Raw genomic sequence first — 19,226 nt, 5'->3', positions numbered from 1 at the left:
CACTGCCTGGTTTAACACCTCCCGTTTACACTCCGTGGGGATTGTATATGTACTTTCCCTCAAGTAATTCAGAATTGGGTTTAGAATTCCACCATAGGGGTGATGGTACACGTTGCAATCAATTGGCGCTGCGTGACTGAGAGGCTGTCAGAGATGTCCAGCAGGACCTGGGTCCTCAGGATGTTACAGATCACGTTTACATTATTAAACCAAAACCTGTTGTAGGTCATGAAGTATAAGTATACCAGAAGACCTGTTTGAAACCACGACTTAGCAACACACTTCCTACCATTAAACCATCTGCTGCACTGTGCAATCAACCTTTTTGGGGGGTGGAGAGATGAAGAGAACTTCTGTTGAATGGAGGCACAGGATTATTTAGACTGGTTCAACGCCACCGCCCAACTCCAGCTTGAGCAAATCTTGAACCAGGCCTGAAACTTTCTCCTTTATTGAGATTGCTTCTGGGTCCCTAGGAAGGGGGGGCAAGACGTTCTGCCACTACCACCCCACCCACCAATTAAATTGTACTTATGCATAGCTCTCAACTCACCCGCTTTTGGCAGGTGTCACCCGCAAAAAGCATCCAGACACCCGTCCACCCGCCAGCTCATCTGTTTCACCCGCCTTGGAGCCACGGACTCGGGTGCATACCTCACACAGGCTCAGGGGTTTGCAAAGGTGGGAACTACGGTTCATATTTTTGCCGGGGCCCGATTTCGAGATCCCGAAATCAGGTCCCGGCGTGACTCTTCCTGCACGAATGGGGGCGTTAAAAGCAAGTGTCATGCCTTTCATGCCCCAATTTGTACCCCTTCCCCTACCCGGCGCTCTCCTCCAATGAGAGGATTGTTCCTGGGAGCACACCCCTTCCAATTCCCCCCCCCGCAAAAGGTCAGCGACATAGAAGTAGGACTACCATTTTATTTATTTTTACGGCAGTCCTACTTTTATGTTTATGGCCTTTCTAGGTTTTCACCCCCCTTGGTGTCAAAAAAGATTTAGAGCTATGACTTATGTACTTTGTAGTTAAACAAGTACATTTGTTTTGGGTGTATATGTAGATATATGTGTAGCCCCTGTTTTTTTTTTCTTGGCCTGGGTGACCACAGTATTAAAAATATTCTGTGCCAGGAATGGACAACACTGGCACCAACCCACCATCCCAAACCAGGTGCTCTGGTGAAGGGCTGGGCAACCTACAAATAAAGTGGTTGTTAGTACATGAAATGGCCACAATGCTGAGTTCCAGATGTTAATGAGGCACAGCACACCGGAGGGGAGTTTTGGTGCTCTATTTGGCTTTTATATAAAAATGATTCACTTATTAGGCAATATGCCCTGAGCCTACGGGCCATTACGGCATAATGTAATGCTCCCGGGGCCCATAGTTAAAACAAAGGCCCCAGGGTATTACCTTATGCGTTAATGGCCCGCAGGTGAGGGGCTTATTGCCATTAGTCCCCGGCACGTTAGACCAGGGTACTAATGGTGGGTTTTATTCGGCTGCGAGACGTGTTGCATTTCGCAGCTGAAATAAAAAAATGGCCACCACAGACAGGAAAACTTAGTCAATTTTTTCCGTGGTGGCAATAGTAAACAAAGAAAATGGCCACCATGGAAGAGGAGGAGGGACTACACATAGTCCTTTCTCCCTTTCCATGGTTGCCATTCAAGTAAATTGAAAAAAGTAAACAAAAAAATCGCCTGAAAAGAAAAAAAAACAAGCGAACATGGGCGCAAGGGACGCGCAATAGCATTTGCAGCCTTAATATCGCATAAGGCTTGCAAATGCACCAATGGGTGCATTTGTTACAATGAGAAACAGCAAGCGCTGGGTACTAATTAAACATCTTCAAAACCTTCAAATGCACTCATGCTCCTCTCCATGTTCCCATTCCATGTTTAATACTGCAATCATCTGGGGAAAGGATACCCACCGCAGAAACCCCATTACTCCCATTGAGCATTGCTTTCTGAACCTCCTAACCTCCAACATACCAATCTGATCACCTCCAGTTGCATTACATAGGCAGATGCAGTCTGCCCCTATTATTAACATCTCACTTATAAGTCCCCAGCAGTCATTAAATAATAACATTTCACTTATCAGTCCATAACAGTTATTAAACTAGTATTAGTCAAGACCACAGTACCTTGCATCTGCTGTGGCCTACTTGCCCTGTTTTAAAAGACCCTGCTCTGCCGCAGGTGGCTGCTCTGGGACACATCACTACATAGGGCTTTGGGAGCCCTTATTCTCCTCATAGGGCCTTGAGAGCCCTTGTTCTATCTTATTTCATCTGTGGCAGTGATGGTTACAAAGACTGGGCTTTGGGAGCCCTTGCTTTCCTCTGTGGTGGTGCATGTTTATGTTCATAAACACTAAAGTCTTTTTCTCTGTGGTAGTGCTCTGGTTACCTCAGGCAGGGAAGTCCTCCTTGTTGGACTTCACCCAGGCCTGCCAGGTGGGCGCAGTCAGCATCCTGCCAGCGCACATCGCGTTGACCTCTGGCCGCGTAGGACATCATTGGTAGGGGCTCCAGGTAAGTCCAACTGGCCCTGGGGAGAGCAGACACTGTGCAGGCCCCCCGTCAGTGCTGTGAGAAACCAGAAGGTGTCTCACCCACTATTCCCCGGGGATCTGTCATCCAGGTGGCCAGGACACAGCCATTGCTTTTGGATCCAGTTCCTGGGGGTGGACCAGTGCGGGATGATCACCTGGGTGAGGGGTCTTCAGGGAGTGGGACACCAGATTGTGAGACGCGGTATCCCCTTCCCTGTAACACATTTACCCCATCCTACCTGGTAGGATATTGGGAACTCTACCCCTCGTCCCCTTTACAACACAACACTTTCTCGCTGAGAGCCCGCTCTAAGGGAAAACATAGTAAGCCTGAGCCGTGTACTTGACATGTCCCAATACTATGGTCAGGCGAGGTCAGGCAATTATCGACAATCACTCACACCTGACTTCCATTACACTTCCCCACACGGATAAAAGGCGCAGCATGAGAGCACACTCTGAGCGAGCCAAAGCACACAAGGAAACAGAAGTTCCAAAATAAAGACGGCAAGACAGAAGGGGTTCACAAGGAGGGAAGTTCCCTTGTCCCTTTTTGACAAGTCATTGTTACTACCACGAAACCTCGAGAGAAAGCATAAGACCAGGAAACCAGGCTAAAGAATCTTGCATTGTGTGTCAGAGGTACCCAGGGCCCTCCCGTGTCAGTAATCAAGGCGGAGAGAATCTCCAGCTACGTGGTACTGTCCTTGGTTAATACCACTATGGCAGTGCCTGGTTTTCCAATAGTTTGTGGTATGCAGTAGACAGGAAGCAAGTAGGAGGCTGCAAGTAAGTCTTCAATGTAAGTTCCTTATTTAAGTTCATTGTCCCAAGTAAATATTAAGTACATAGCAGTGACATACATGTATTTCACACCAAAGATATTTGTTTTTCCACTTACTCATTGCAACTTCTTGTAATGTCTATTCTCATGTTGCCACAAAGTAGAGCTAGCAGAGGCAGGGAACACTGGGGTAGGGCCGAGCCAGGACCAACCCTTTGGGTCTGGCTCTAGAAGCCCAACACGGGCCGAGTCGCATGGTGGCTGGACCAGGGGTGGAGGTCAAAGGGGATGGCGCACTCAGGGTGGGAGGGTTTAGAGGGTCAGCGTCAGTCTTTTTTTATGGTGAGAGGGGCTGGAAAAGAGAACAATGGGATGTTGGTGCTGGGGGAGAGGGTAAGCACTGTCTTCTGTGAGTTCCCAGGATTTTGCTCGCATTCAGGAATTCTAGCTCTCTGCTGCCGTCAACGTGGCGCATGCCGGCAGTGGGGAGCTAGAAATCCAAAGTGTGAGCAAAAGCCCATGAACACACAGAGGGCAGTGCTCCGAATCTGTGTGTTTGCAGGATTTTACTCGCACTTTGGATTTGTAGCTTTTCTCTGCCAGCATGTGCCACGTTGCCGGCAGCGGGGAGCTAGAACTACTGAATGCAAGCAAAATCCTGCGAACACACAGAGGACAGTGCTCATGTCAGAGAGGATCTCAGGGATCCGACATGAGCACTGTGGTGTTCCTGGCAAATTCCACATGACATCTAGTTGCCAAAATGTCTTGGTAGTGAAACTTTGAGTGTGGGAACCGGGCAAATGGTGGTGCGCATGGCTTTGTGTTTCAGATGGATCCCTGTGCAGGCGTCATGCCTCGGTACAGTGTCATTGATGCTTATTGTGTAGGTGTATCTGCTTACTCCATGCATTGGTTGGTTCCTCTGGAGTAACCTGGTTTCGAGACATCAGTGAATAAACACAGCAGGTGAATAGACCTGTGCAGTAAGCGCCATATAGACCTAATGAGATCAGCTCTTCCCTCCTTCCACTTAAATAGGTTCTCCACTTTCAATCAACACTTGAATGGTCATTTTAAAAATTATTTTTCACTAGCTGTTCCGGCCACGCATTGCTGTGGCTCAGTCTGGTTAAATGGAAAAGAAAGTAAAGAGAAAGTGCATGTTTCTAATATGTTTAATTTCACAATGCGTTTGGGTAGTTTTTAATGGCTCTGACGGTTCTCCAAGTTGAGGCAGTTTAATTTTCCCGGCGGCACAACACGTTCCTTTCGTTTCTCCATTAAGTTGTGTTTGACCCTGATCTGCTGTTTCTCGTTGACGTCTTTCAGCTACTCACAGCCTGTCTCGTTTATTCTGTTGAGAACGAAGCAGATCTGAAGCTGCAGAACGCAATCACCGTGCTCGCAACCATGCATCCTGAAGTCTGGCTGCATGTCATTCTGCTGCTTCCTCAGCACTAATTTGAACCATTCTAAATCGGAAACATTGAAATGGAATCATAAAATATTTAGTGTAGCGTGTGTTGCTTTTACGTCCAACAGATGGGGCTGTTTATCTGAAAAAGCACGTTTTTACCTGTCACAGGTGTGACATCTATGTATAGTAGGTAGATAAAAACATGCGCCTATTTGAATGCAACATTGTGTCAAAATTTCAAAGTAATCGGTGAAGAACTTTCACAGATTTAAGATTTTGAACAAACAAACATTTACATTTTTATTTATATAGATAGGATTTTTTTTTAAAACGATGCCAATATATCTTTTCTATTATGGCCAACATTTTTAAAGGATAACATTTCTGAGTGAACTACCGCTTTAAAGAGGAAAACGGATCAGTGTGAAGGCATGGGACAACCATTGTATTCAGCAAAAGAAAGGTCAAACACATTCTGAATACAGATTTTCCAGGAATGGGTGGGATTAGTTATAGGGATTAGCATGGCTAGGGGCAGGGAATGGGAGTGACTGTGTATCCCTCCTCAAATGTCATCTCCATTGAAATGCATTACAGACCCTCATTCAAAGCCCATATTTGAAGCTCTTATGTTAAAGCTCTTATTTTAATTACAATAGTTTCAGCTTAAAGGTAGCGCTTTCAGCGCCACATAATGGCCCAACCTAAAAAGGGGCAATAATTAAAAAAGAGAGGGATTGTAAACATGAAAAGAAAAAAACAGAGTAAAATACCTTGAACTTATGAAAATAATATGCAGTTTCAAACTTTAATTATTTTTGGATGGCCTGTTCTGCCATTTGGCTCTTTTGGCTGTCACTTTAATCTGGAATCTGGGTTGTTGGCCCAAGAGAGAGGAAATTAAATGTATATAAAATTATGCAAAACAAAAAAACAATACTCTCGCCATGACGGAAAAATAATATGGAACCTTATTCTGTCATTCCTATACCACAACCCCTATCAGCCCTATACAGCACAGCCAATGGTGAGGAATCATGGGAGTCATAGTCCAAAACATCTGGGGAGCCACAGGTTGCAGACCCTTGCACCACAGTAAGCCACTAGGTAAAGTGCCACGTGAACAAGGAACGAAGAACAACATTCACCATACTGCATTGGCACTGTAATCCTAACATGTTGCTTAGTTGTCATTTTCAGGGTGCCCAGATGTGTAAGCAGTTGTACTAACACATCTCGTAACAACCATTTGTTAAATGAAAGGTTAGGATTGGGGCTGAGTGGACCACAATTGTGGGTAGTCATCAGTAACCATATGCTGGGTTGCTTGGTATTCTGTTCGGACTGCCCTGAAACCTCATTGGTGTAACTAATGTACCTACTGATTTATTAAACTAATTATGGATTTTTACATGTTGCAGCCTCGAGTTTTTAACAAAGATTGTTAAAGAAGAATGCAGTGATCTGTCATCTAGAGGTCGTGCAATGTCACTTCCTGTGATGTCATTGTGGGGTCAGGTGACGTCACTTGCTCTATTTCGACGATTTGGGGGAAATGACGTTGCCAGAGCCAGAATACCACGTGGTACACTGTGTGAAGGGCTTCAAAATTGTAAATGATGTGCTTCAGGAGACAAAAAGAAAAGGCTTGTAGAAAAGAAAACATTGCCTGCTCATCACGGACTTGACCACATGAGGGGACAAACACCAAGGTCATGTTAGGAAACAGGAATGTTCAAGCACCATGTGGTCTGGATCCAATGGCGAACAGTGACGCAGCGTTACAGTATGCTACCCACCTGGGGCTGCTTTCTGGACCTTTGCCCTTTGCTTGGTCGCCATTGGCTATTTGCAGTCTGGTGTCCAGTTTAGGAATCCCCGTGACTGTTTGTGGAACGGAAAGAACGAATTCCAGAGAGTTGAGGTATGAGCAACCAAAATGGCGCTGTGTTCAATCTACACTAATCCTTTGAGATGAAGCCCCAAAAATTCTAAATATGCATAGTTTGGAGGAAAGCAAATGGGTGGGGAAGGAGCTGATTTTTCTTTTTTTGGAGGGCACAAACTGTCGGACGATTGTTCCGGTGCTCTGTGTTGAAGTGGAGATAGACCGATACATGATCAAAGTTGGTTGTTTTGTTCATAAAGGACATGTGTCCTTGAAGATTATGATGAGTTCAGATCAAACCTTTGGTGGGAGAAAGGGCCTCATTACGAGTTGGGCGCATTATGAGGTGGCCGTATTCCGACGGTAAATCTGCTGGAATACCGACCAATGGAATTACTGTACCTTGGTCCGGTGGATTTGCCGCCGGATGATAAGTGACGGTGGCAGAGTTAATCTCCATTTTTATAGAGTCCATTGCACTCTATGGGTCATATTTGGCAGAATAACCGCTGGTGGAATTACCACTGCGGTAATCCCTGCGATTTTGCTGATTTTCGGCAGAGAGCTGGAGGATTTACCTCCAGGATGATACTGGAGGTAAATCCCCCACTCCAGGGCCATACTCGTATTATGGCAGTGTGTGAAAAGTGGTGGTAATTCCGTTACCGACAATTTTTCCCCACATTGCGATACTTCTAATGAGCCCCAAAGTATGCTAAGCCTTGTGCATGAAGTGTACATTCTCCAAAACTCTTGCCTGTATCTCCTTTGCCAGAAAGGCAATTGGCTTTGGGCGATCGGCTAGCTGAGACACCATGGGATTTTGCAGGTAGGCTGGTGGTTGGCTTCTCGGACTAATTGAGGGGACAATAACATTGCTAACTAGGAATGGAAGAGATGATGATGTTTCATATTTTGCAACAGAAGCGACCACCTAGATATCATGTAATAATTAAACATTTTGAACAGGAAATAGAGCACATTGTGTGTATTTGTAGAGCTCACGTCGTCATCCACAAGGGTATCTTGTCACTCTATACAGATAACAGATGTTTATCATTACCCAACTCAATGGTATTTATTAGAAATGGCAGGGTGGCAGCATTGGTCCCATTTTTGGAGTACCAGACGACTCGATTAGGTGTTTTGGAGGAATTATCACTGGCATTAATTCCCTTGGTAATAATTCCTCCTTTTCTGGAGGTAGCGTGGAGGCAAACCCTACAGCCAGGTGTTTGAGATGTTCCCTCTGCATCACCTGCAGAGTCAAGATATGGCGCTGGAGTACATCCATTACCACCACTTTCCCCCACATAGCCACACTTGTAACAAGGGTCAAAGGGTTTGAGATTAAAAGTAGCCGGGGAATTGAATGGAACATATTTTTGAAAACAGCATTGCACAAAAATATGTTTGGGAAAATAACATGCTTGCAACCGAAGCCTACACATTAGTGTTGCATAGCAATTTGGATTCAGTGACGCACATATATGGGGAAAAAGTGGGGGGATTGGAGTTGCTCGAGGATCAGTGCAATAATGCATATTTTTTGTACCATAGTTTACATACTTTGGTATTGTCATACCACAATGAAGTAAACCTCAAAGATAAATGTATATGTACACTGAATCCTAGGAAGGTGGCTGGCATGATTCAATCACTGAATCTTCTGCACACGTCTAAAATAGGGAGATATAGTCACCTCGGCAGGCACTGGAAGGTAATCAGGAACAAGGGGCTCTTCCAATCGCACAGATGTTTGCAAATGACAATATGCCAACTCTCTCCTCTGCACCAACGAACAATAGAATGCAGCTATACCAAGGACGTCATTTCACCAAAATGCCAGGGGTAGCGGAAGTGACATCACATCACTCTTGACCTCTGGAAGTGATGTCATTTGACCCCACCCTGAAGCGACATCACGAGAAGCGACGGAACACAACCATTTACCCCTTGACAAAACAGGAAGTGGCATCACATAGCATTGTTTCTAGGTACACTATGAAAAATATGGTTACAATATCACTATAAAGTGATATACATTTCATACAAGAATGGATTCCCATATGTATCGGCAGAAAAAAACATGCTATAACTGCAACCTGCGAAAAGCAAAATACGTAGTCCTAAAGTAATGCTTATTCTACTCTGAATGCTTTTTGGAGGATTTTGTCTGCATTGTGAATTTGAGGTGTTGAAGAACAGACTAAATCAGTGACTCACCCGCTGAAGTGTGCCTGAAATAAACCTTTTATGAGTCTAGCAATTATTGCATAGAATTCCAAGAAGACAAATTATTTGTTATTCCTATTCTTTCTGTTTTAGTGTCACTGCTCAAAGTGTTACACTTGTGGAACCCCCTGTTTTTTTAAGAAGCCTGAACAAGAAAGCCTGCCACTCTAGAAACAAAGAGGAGCTTCCATTTTTAGGGGTATCAAGGGAGACCACAGGGGTAGCAAAGGAGACCTCAGGGGTCACAAGTGCAACCACTGGTGACCCCTAAATGACGTCCCTGAGCTATACCCCTAAATCAATTTCAGCCTAGATGCACACATAACTATACACTTCCATGAACACCTCAACAGTCTTTAGAACGCAACTATAGCCCACAGAAAAATCAGCCTAGCTGCACACATAGGGGGGTAATTCATAGAATTCGGCGCACAAGTGGCACACGCAGCTAGCGCACAGAGTGCGCGTGTGGCAGTCTGCACCAGCCGCGCGGGCCAAAACCCATTTCAGCGCACAGCGTATTCATGAATTTCAACATCCATAACAAGCCGTGGCGCAGAGTTGCGCAGCGACCCTGCAGCAGCGGCAGTTACGCCCCGACCCCGCCCTGTGCGCCAAAAACATTGCACAAATCCCCTACATGGCGCAAAGGCCAGGGGACCAGCATACAGCCCCCCCAAACACGAAAACGCATGTAAAAGTCCACGCGCACCCCTTGGAATAAACGCATGTAAAAGTCCACGCGCACCCCTTGGAATACACGTACACCTCTCGCGCTATCGAAAACACTTGGAAAACTCCCCACTCACCCCTCAGAATACACGTACCCCGCTCGCGCTATCGAAAACGCGTGTAAAAGTCCACGCGCTCCCCTCGGAATACACGTACCCCTCTCGTGCTATCGAAAACGCGTGGAAAACTCCCCGCGCACCCCTCGGAATACACGTCCAGTTGCAGTGACCACCCCTGCTGGAACAGAAGACTCCTGACTGAAGTGGATGCATGACAGATGTCCGTGACGTTGTGTTGATTCACTGATATAGCCTAGTCATCCCTGTATCCACTGTGTCTGGGGGTATACCGGGCGAAATGCATGACCCTCCGGTGATGTGTGTGAATGTGACCAGCATGTCCCATGGTGCATGTGAGAATCAGCCCACCATTGGATGCAACTACGGTGCCTTGGACATGGATGCCAATGTATGTTGCATGTGCCATGCCTGTTCCTGCATGTGTGTTGCCTTCACTGACCCATGTGTTGTGGAGAGACATGATGGAAGTGACGTTTGACAGTGCCACTCATGTGCCATTGCTTTGTGTCTAGGGGACTATAGATCAGTACCCTGATGCTTGTGTTCAATGTCTCCCTTTACACAGCGGCGAGTGAAGAAGAGGGCGGAGACGGCGCTGTGGAGGAAAGCGACAGGGATGCCTCCACCAACCAGCGACGCACAGCCCAGTCACCCTCCCAGGAAATACCATCATCCGGGAGCGAGGGGACTGGTGCCGCGTCTGCCACTATGGCTGCAGCGGAAGGGGCGGATAAGCCCCCACAGGGGCTTGCAACGGCGGAAGACGGCGTGGAGCCATCCAGGTTGGTAGTGGGTATAGAGGAGGAGGAGGCCGCTACAGAGCCGCACATGGGGCCTGGTGTGGGTGGTACCACTGCTGCAAGTCGTGCAGTCCAGGGGCAGGGGCAGGAGACAGCACAGGTCGGCGCAGAGGTGCCTGTGCATGTCTCTGTCCCTGACACTGTGACTGCATCACCATGCACCAGCAGGGATGCCCCGTCCTAGGCCCGTCCGCAGGTGGCGGGGGAGGTCCATGTCATCTAGCACTCCTGTACCTGCGGATGAGGGGACCTGTGACCAGATGGAGTCCCTCCTGATTGGTGTCGCGTTGCGCACACTCGACATTCGTGATGATGTGCGTGCTTCCTGGGGGGATCACGCACGTCATCACGAAGAGCTATGTGCCAACGTGGCCCAGTTGGGAGAGTCCATGGTCGGGGTTTCCTCCATGTGTCGGCCACTCTTGCAGCCCTCTCCTCCTCTGTGCACACCATATGCCAGTTATTCTCCATGCCGTCTTCTGGCCCAGATACCACCAGGGCCCCCTGTGGATCTGCCCCAACCAACGCAGCCAGCCTGGTGAACATCCCATCCCTGCCACAGTCGGAAGTCGGAGCTCCAGCAGGGGTGGACACCCCACCAACTGGACCCCAGCGGATGGACAATATGCCGGCATCATCGGGCATGGCACATGCACGACGGCGCCGGTGGATTCCATCATTCCGGATGCCATTGTGGTGGCAGAGGCAGTTGCGTCAGGCAACGGCAGGTTCAGCGCTGGAGGCATCATGGCCCGGGGCCATCAACATCAGAGGGGCAGGCATCGGCCGGAGGGCAGGAGGACCCTGGATTGGGAGTGTCTTCCGTGTGGCAGCAGTTGGGCCAGCGGATAGATGCGGAGCGGCGGCGGGCGGAGGAGGCACGACTCACTATGGTCAGGGCGGAGAACTCCATGCGCAGGGCATTGAGGCGGGCTGAATGTCTCGAGGCAACTCGCAGGGAGTTGGAACAGGCCATGACTCCATCCCTGTGAGACCTCGAGGCCAGGGAAGAGGCCCGCCTCCGGGACATCGACGTGGAGTTCGATGATGCCCTGACCCCGAACATCAACGAGTGAGCCGTGGGATTTGCCCGCCGCCATTGTACATAGTTCATTAGTGTTAGGTTTCCTTTGTTTTTTCTTTTATTTTGGAGTTCATGGACATTGCTCCACTTCGTGTATATAGTTTTTTCTTCATAGGACTCTTTTTGTAGGTTTCCATTTGTTTGTGGGTCATGGACCATTTGGACTTCCATTGTATTTAGTTGCAGACTTGTACATACTTTATTTTTCAATGTTCCCATGGATCAATGGTTTTCTTTAATTTGGATTATGTTTTTCTTATAGACATTGGCAATGGACCACTTTTTCATTCAACATGAGGTATTTCTTTTTTTCTTCATTGGATCAACATTTTTTGATCCAATGCCCCTACTCATGTCCCCCAAACACCCGCCCACCCAGCAGTGACGGGCCCCTGCCAGCAGGCCCCGACTCATGTCCCCCAGCCACCCAACCAAAATTGATGGGCACCTGCCAGCAGGTCCCGACTCATGTCCCTCAAACAGCCACCCACCCACCCAGCATTGACGGGCACCTGCCAGCAGGCTGCGACTCATGTCCCTCAGACACCCATTGACAGGCACCTGCCAGCAGGCCCCGACTCATGTCCCCCAAACACCCAACCACCCACACACACACCATTGGCCGGCACCTGCCAGCAGCCCCCACACATGGCCCACCAAACACCCACCCACGCAGCAGTGACGGGCACCTGCCAGCAGACCCCGACACATGGCCCACCAAACAACATGTCCTAACAAAACAGACCCATGTCCCTAATGCCAACCCTATTCCCCCTTGCCCCCCAGTACAAGCACACAACCATCCACTGCATCCACTCCCAAATTACCCATGCCATGAGAGTCTCAAAATAACCACCATGGCCATGCATAAATATACAACAGAGCCACACAGTGGCAACGCATGACTGAGTCAATGCTCATAAAGACATGCACAAAACCAATGAGAGTAGACCACACCAATAATGAAGATGTATGATATGTATTAAAAATTGTATTGAAAAAACATATTTAAAATTCAAACTTGTAAATTAAGAGATAATGAAATCAGAAAAAAAGAAAAATCCAATGTTAAACAAAAATCCACAAGAGGAAAAAAGGGAAGTGGTCCATTTCCAATGTCCAAATAAAGTACATGAAAAAATCCCCCCAAAAAAAACATTGATCCATGGGATGTTAAAATAACCAAAATATGTACAAGTCGGGAACTATATACACTGCAAGTCCAAAGGGTTCATGATGCCCAAACCAAAGGAAACATACCAGAAATCCTACAAAAAAACTATGTACATAAAGTGGAGCAAAGTCCATGAACTCCAAAATAAAAAAAACAAAGGAAACCTAACACTAAAAAACTATGTACAAAGGCGGCGGGCATGTCCTACGGCTCACTCTTTGATGTTCCGGGCCAGGGCATCATCAAACTCCTTTTCAACGTCCTGGAGGCGGGCCTCTTCCCTGGCCTCGAGGTCTCGCAGGGATGCAGTCATGGCAGCCTCCAACTCCCTGTGAGTTGCCTGCGCATGGAGTTCTCCACCCTGACCATAGTGAGCCGTGCCTCCTCCGCCCACCGCTGCTCTGCATCTATTTGCCGGCCCAACCGCTGCCACACGGAAGACACTTCCAATCCAGGGTCCTCCTGCCCTCCAGCCGATGCCTGCCCCTCTGATGTAGATGCTCCCGAGCCATGATGCCTCCCACCCTGAGCCTGCTGCTGCCGTGCATGTGCCCTGCTGGTCGATGCCTGCACGTCCTCCTCTTGCTGGAGGTGGCCACCCATGCTGGACCTCTGACTCCCAACTGTGGCAGGGATGTTTCCTCCACCAGCCTGGCTGCTTGTTCAGGGGTAGCTCCACAGGGTGCCCAGGTGATACTTGGGCAGGAAGATGGCATGGAGGACGTCTGGCGCATAGGGGGTTCAGTTGAGGAGGGGTTCGCTAGAAGATCCAGCACACAGAGGAACCCAGCCTGGGTGACCTGTCCTAGTAGGCCAACACAGTCAATGAGGTATTCGGAATGACGTGCATTGTCCTCATGAGAACCCTGCACGTCATCCCGAATACCACATTGACGCAATGCCACCACAGCTAGGACAGGCTCAACCCGGTCCCAGATAGCCACGTCCGCAGGGAGAGGAAGGCCAGTTGTTGTTCGCGCATCCCCTCCCTGAAAACGGGTCTGGACGAAGGCATCCCTGCTGGTGCGGGATGATGCAGTCACAGGATCGGGGACAGGATTACACACAAGCACCACCGTGGCGGCCTGTGCTGCATCCTGTCCCTACCCCTGGACTGCACCACTAGCACCAGTGGAATGCCCCCCTCCAGGCCCCGTGCGTGGGCCTTCCACAGCCTCCTCCTCAACCAAACCCACCACCAGCCTGGATGACTCTGTGCTATTTTCCCCCATAGGCCCCTGTGGGGGCTCAGCTGCCCCTTCTGCTGCCGAGGAGTCCACCTCCGACATCCGCCTCTTGGACCTACCCTCGGCAGCTGCGGCCGCGGATGCGGCACCAGACTCCTCACTCCCTGAAGAGATGACTACCTGGGAGGGATGCTGGGCCTTGCGTCTCCGGCTGGCGGTGGGACCCCTACCGCTGTGCACCACAGCACCCTCTCCGCCCTCATCATCAGTTGACGCTGCAGACAGGGAGAGACAGAACACAGGCATCAGGGCACTGTACAATGGTCTGATACACACATTACAGTTGCACATGAGTGGCAGTGTCAAACTTCACAGATGGCATCACACTCCCCAACACAAATATCATTTGAACCCACACACATGCGCAAATTAACAGGCATGTTGCAGCAGGCAGCAACATCCATACACATACAACAGCATGAGCATCCGAAGGTTAGCCTGTCATCACATGCAACACGGGGAGTGCCGAACACATACACACACGCCACCAGACATACATGCATCTGTACATCTCCACCACCTGTCACAGTGAAATCATCCGCAACTATGTCACATCTGTCTATCAGCCTCCTACATGTCTGTGTCACATGCATCCATGGCGTATCTTATTTGCACACATGTCAAACACACACACACATGTATGCCGTGCACATACATGAAGGTGGAACCAGCATCCATGTGTCACACCACAACTATGCCACAGTACATACACAGAAATGCAAACATGTGTGCATCCTCACATGCATCCGTGCATCATGCATTTGAACACATACACCATTGATCTGACTCACACATGACTGGACTCACATGCGGCAGGCTCATGTCCCTGCACATACACATCCATACATGGGGCTTTCCAGACATATGTCCAAGCTGCACACTCTGGCACACCTCAACATGCACTGAGTCCAGTAAGTACCCATGGACACTTACCGCTTGACTCCAGACGGGTCTGCCTCTGAAGGACCTGGAGGTGGAGCGCTGGGCGTATACGTTCCAGGACCCTCATCTGGTTGTTGGGAAGGCAGACCCGGCACCCCTCTGCATGCGCTGCCTCCAAGAGGCGCCGGGCCTTGCTGAGGGTCCTGGACCTGAAGTCCTCCCAGCGCTTCCGGACATGTGCCATGTCACGGGCTGCCACCCCCTCCACGTTGATGGCAGCCACGATGTCCTTTCAGATCCTCTTCCGTCCTTCATTGTCGGCGCGTATTCTTCCGAAAAGAGGGCATCATAATGCACCAGCACTTGCTCCACCAGGATACCAACTTCTGCAGCACTGAAACTGGTAGCTCTCTGCCTCTCTGGCTGGGGGTTGCCAGTGGTCTCTGATAGTGTTTCCCCTGACGTGGCAGTCCCCGAGGCAGGTGTGGGTGGGCAAATGGGTCCTGGTGCTGGGCTTGCTGTCGGGAGTCTTCTGTTCCAGCAGGGGTGGTCACAGCAACTGGACCCCTGCAGATGGCTGACGTGCAGGCACCAAATAGCAGGGCACGTGGGGAGCAGGCACCAGCAGATGGCTGGTGGGAGTCGGCTCAGGGCTCTGGGGGGCAGTAATTCGACCTTCTGGGCAGGAGCATGGTCTTCCGTGTGTTGTTGCGTGGTCAGCTTGATACGGAGTGATTTGGCATGTGAAAAAACAGAACATCAGCATGTAATTCGAGGAAAGGCCCTTAGCACGTAAGCGCGTATGTGACGTAACACGCGCAGGCGTTCCCCTTATCACAGGGGCATAATGATTCGGCACGTGAAAAAACAGCACATCCGCCTGTTAATGCGTGTAATTCGAGGAAAGGGCCTAAGCGCATATGTGACGTGACGCGCACAGGCGTTTCCCTCAGCACGGGTTAAAGGTGAGCGGGGCCAGCAGTTCGCTGTACGTGCCTTTCATGGAGACTGACGTGTGTTGCTACTTCTGGTTGTTTCGCGTGCCATCACAACTTCACAGCGGATCAAGGACGTATCTCTTCTTTTGGCGGGGGTATTGGCTATGCATGTTTTTCATTATCACGCTTCTCAGACGGTGAGTCGCGCACGCTATTTTTCCCACTGCGGGTGCCCCTGTGTATCACATACCCGTTTTCAGGTCATAGTAGCCTACGTGTCCCACGCGTACGTGTTTTTCGTGTCCCTGGGTGCCACTGCATACTGCGGGAGGTTAATTCCACACACGTGGGCTACCGTGGGTTGCGTGCACGGTTTTACTGCAGTTTTGGGGTGCCTGAGCGTTGCGTGACCCGTCACTTTATCACCGGGGTCACATACAGCCTTGCAGGTGCAGGGGTGCTGTTAACATCTAGTACCCCACCCCCTTCACCCCAATTGCTCAGGACAATTGTCGTGTACACCTCCCATTGGCAATACTACATCTGTGCCGCCACTACTACATCTGTGCCATTGTTAGGAGGCCACGAAAGGTGATGGGCGCCTCAGCTGGGTGTACTCCACATGGCGGGCATGGTCAGGGGCGTGGCCGGGGTGACCAGGGAGTAGGGGGACTCCAGGGTGTCCAGGGTGGCTGCAGAGGGGGAAGAGGCAGGGGTGCGCCACTTCGGCACAATGTTGTGCCACGTCTTGGTGCAGTCATGCCACCACCCCCTGTGGCTCCGGGAGATGCATCTCTTGCATCTGGCACTGGCACCCAAGTGACCCGTCAGTCTGTTTCATCGACTGCCACGGTCCCAAGGGTAGTGGTAGCTGCAGGTGCAGCTGTGGACACCACCACCCAGGCTCAGGTTCGGCCAGCGCATGCTGCGTTCGCACCTGGAGAGTCCCAGGATGATTTTCAGAAGGTCAGGAGGCACACCGTAAGTGCACACAGGCTGCCCTGACCGAGGCACATGGCCCTGGGGCAGTATTGTCATCTGCTGCCCCGAGCAGCCGGGTGTTGGCAAGTGCATTGGCAGATGCAGCCGACACCACCCCGGCTGTGAGTCCACCATCCAGGACAGTCCCGGTCAATGACCCTGGCACAGCGGATGTTGCTGCCCAGGGTCCATTCCAGGGCACCCAGCAGCCACTGACGCAAGTCAGGGCTTCCGTCCTTGTTCCACCTGCCACTCCCTCGGTTCAATCAACCAGCGCCACTGCCTATACTGATCAGAGCGGCATTTGCCAGCCAGGGTCCGGACCACTGCTCAAGAGGAGGAAGGTTGCATCTGCAGCAGAGGCTGGGACCCAAGACACGGCTCCGGCCTCCGGCACGTCGAGGAAGGAGCCTTTCTGCATGCAGGCACTGGACTTCCTTGTGGACTACGTGCAGGAACACAACCGTGATATGCTAGTGGGCCTGAATTGTCACACTACGGCTGCCCAGCGTATGTCCCACTGGAAGCGTGCTGCGGATTGTGTGAGTGCATTCAGACATGAGGTGCGCACAGCTCAAGAGTGCAAAAAGCATTGGGATGACCTCCGACGCTGTGCTAAGGCGCAGCGTGCCTCCAATTATGCCATGACTGGGTTGACTGGCAGTGGGTCACCAGCTCAGGAGGAAGACTTCACTTCGCACAAATCAGTCGCTGCAGAGTTCATACCGGCAGAATTGTACGAAGGAGTGGGAGAGATGCTGGACTTTGATGCCCCGTCCAGTGAGTGTTGTTGCGTGTTTGTCCAGACCATGTGTGGTTTGCTTGTGTGATGTGTTGTGCTTGACTGCCACTATATGCTATGTGTACATGGTTGTCATGTGCGAGTCATGCAATGCTTCACTGATGCGTGCCTGCTGTGCAGGATGCTGGACATGTAGAACAGAAGGGACTGTCCTCATCACCACACCTGCACCTTTCTCACATGCTAGTCACCCGGCTGCCCCTCCAGTCCATTTTCAAGCTCAATGGCCCATCTGCATGTATCCTGGGGTGTCTTTCCACTCAGCACTGGGACTATATCATCGCATGACTGACGTGCATGTGTTTTCTGCCTGCATGCGGGTACTCCACGTAGGCATGCTCCCTTGCCGTTCCACCCCACTGCACCCCAATTTCACCATGGCACTGGTGGGTGTCATGTTGGACTACTGCAACGGCCTGTTCAACGCTCCTGTGTACATGCACACTTCTCCCTGCCAACCTGCCAGACGCACACAGTGGCCTACAAACTCTGTCCTTGATGCAGGGTGTCTCACCGGGACTGTGCAGATGGCAGATGCTCCGCAGGGACATTAGTGCCCATTCATGCTCCATGTGCATTCCATGCATGCCCCTCTGTGTCCTTGTCCGGATGATCATTGTAGGGCGTGTCCAGGATGACCTACATTGAATGGCATTTGATCATCCATTCCATGGCCACTCTGGCTCAGACCTGCATCACGCACATGTTAAGGGTGTCACAGTCTGTGTGGGGCACAGGCCTCCCCCTGTTTCAGGCCCTGTGACTCTGTTCAACTGGTGTAGTGGCTTCTGCACACATGGGTGTACTACTGAGGGTTCATCATGTGTCCTGCTTACTGTCCCATTCCCATCTGCTGTGTTGTCAGTTGACTCAGATGATGCAATTGACACTAGTCAATACTGTCTGCCAATACACAGTTCTCTGGTCACACTTTCGCTGCCATGCAATATACATTGCACATGATGCCTGAACCCATTGCATATACATTGCACATGATGCCTGAACTTGCCCTTACACTGCCTTCATGTTTATTTATTGACATCATAATGTACTTGTTCATGTAGATAGTGGGTAAGGTACACATATTCTGCACTGCATCAACCCACTTCTGAGCCCGGTTACACCGTTTTACATGCCTACTCACTGCTGCAATGTCAAAGTGACCTGGCATGTATGGTCAGATTTTCATCCCTTCTCTGTCATGTATGCCACGGGCACAGGTGCATCTTGTGACACATGTACTCAGTATTGGAACTCCCTAGTGGGTGGTTAGCTAAGTTGATAGGTCAATGAGCGGCCTATAACATCTGGTATGGAGCGCAGATTGAAAGTAGCCTGCAAATTGGTTTGTGTTGACTGTGGAGCTGCTTTCACGTGTGTATGTGTACACTTTCACATACATCAAAGCAAGCAGTGTTTTAGCTGCTTGCTTTGCTGTATTGGATGCTGTTCAAGTTCACAATACAGGTGTACAGTGAAAGGTGTGTTTTGGAACGCTTTCACATGTACATATGCAAGCAGCTTCAATGTTGTGTAGTGCAACATTGCAGCTACTTATTTATGTGTGTGTAAAAGTGTTCATTTACACATGTGTCTTACGCAGCTTTGTTGTT

The sequence above is a fragment of the Ambystoma mexicanum genome, chromosome 13, assembly GCF_040938575.1.
Source record: "Ambystoma mexicanum isolate Mex_15411 chromosome 13, UKY_AmexF1_1, whole genome shotgun sequence".
Classification (NCBI taxonomy): Eukaryota; Metazoa; Chordata; class Amphibia; order Caudata; family Ambystomatidae; genus Ambystoma; species Ambystoma mexicanum.
Note: the sequence above shows the minus strand (reverse complement) of the source record.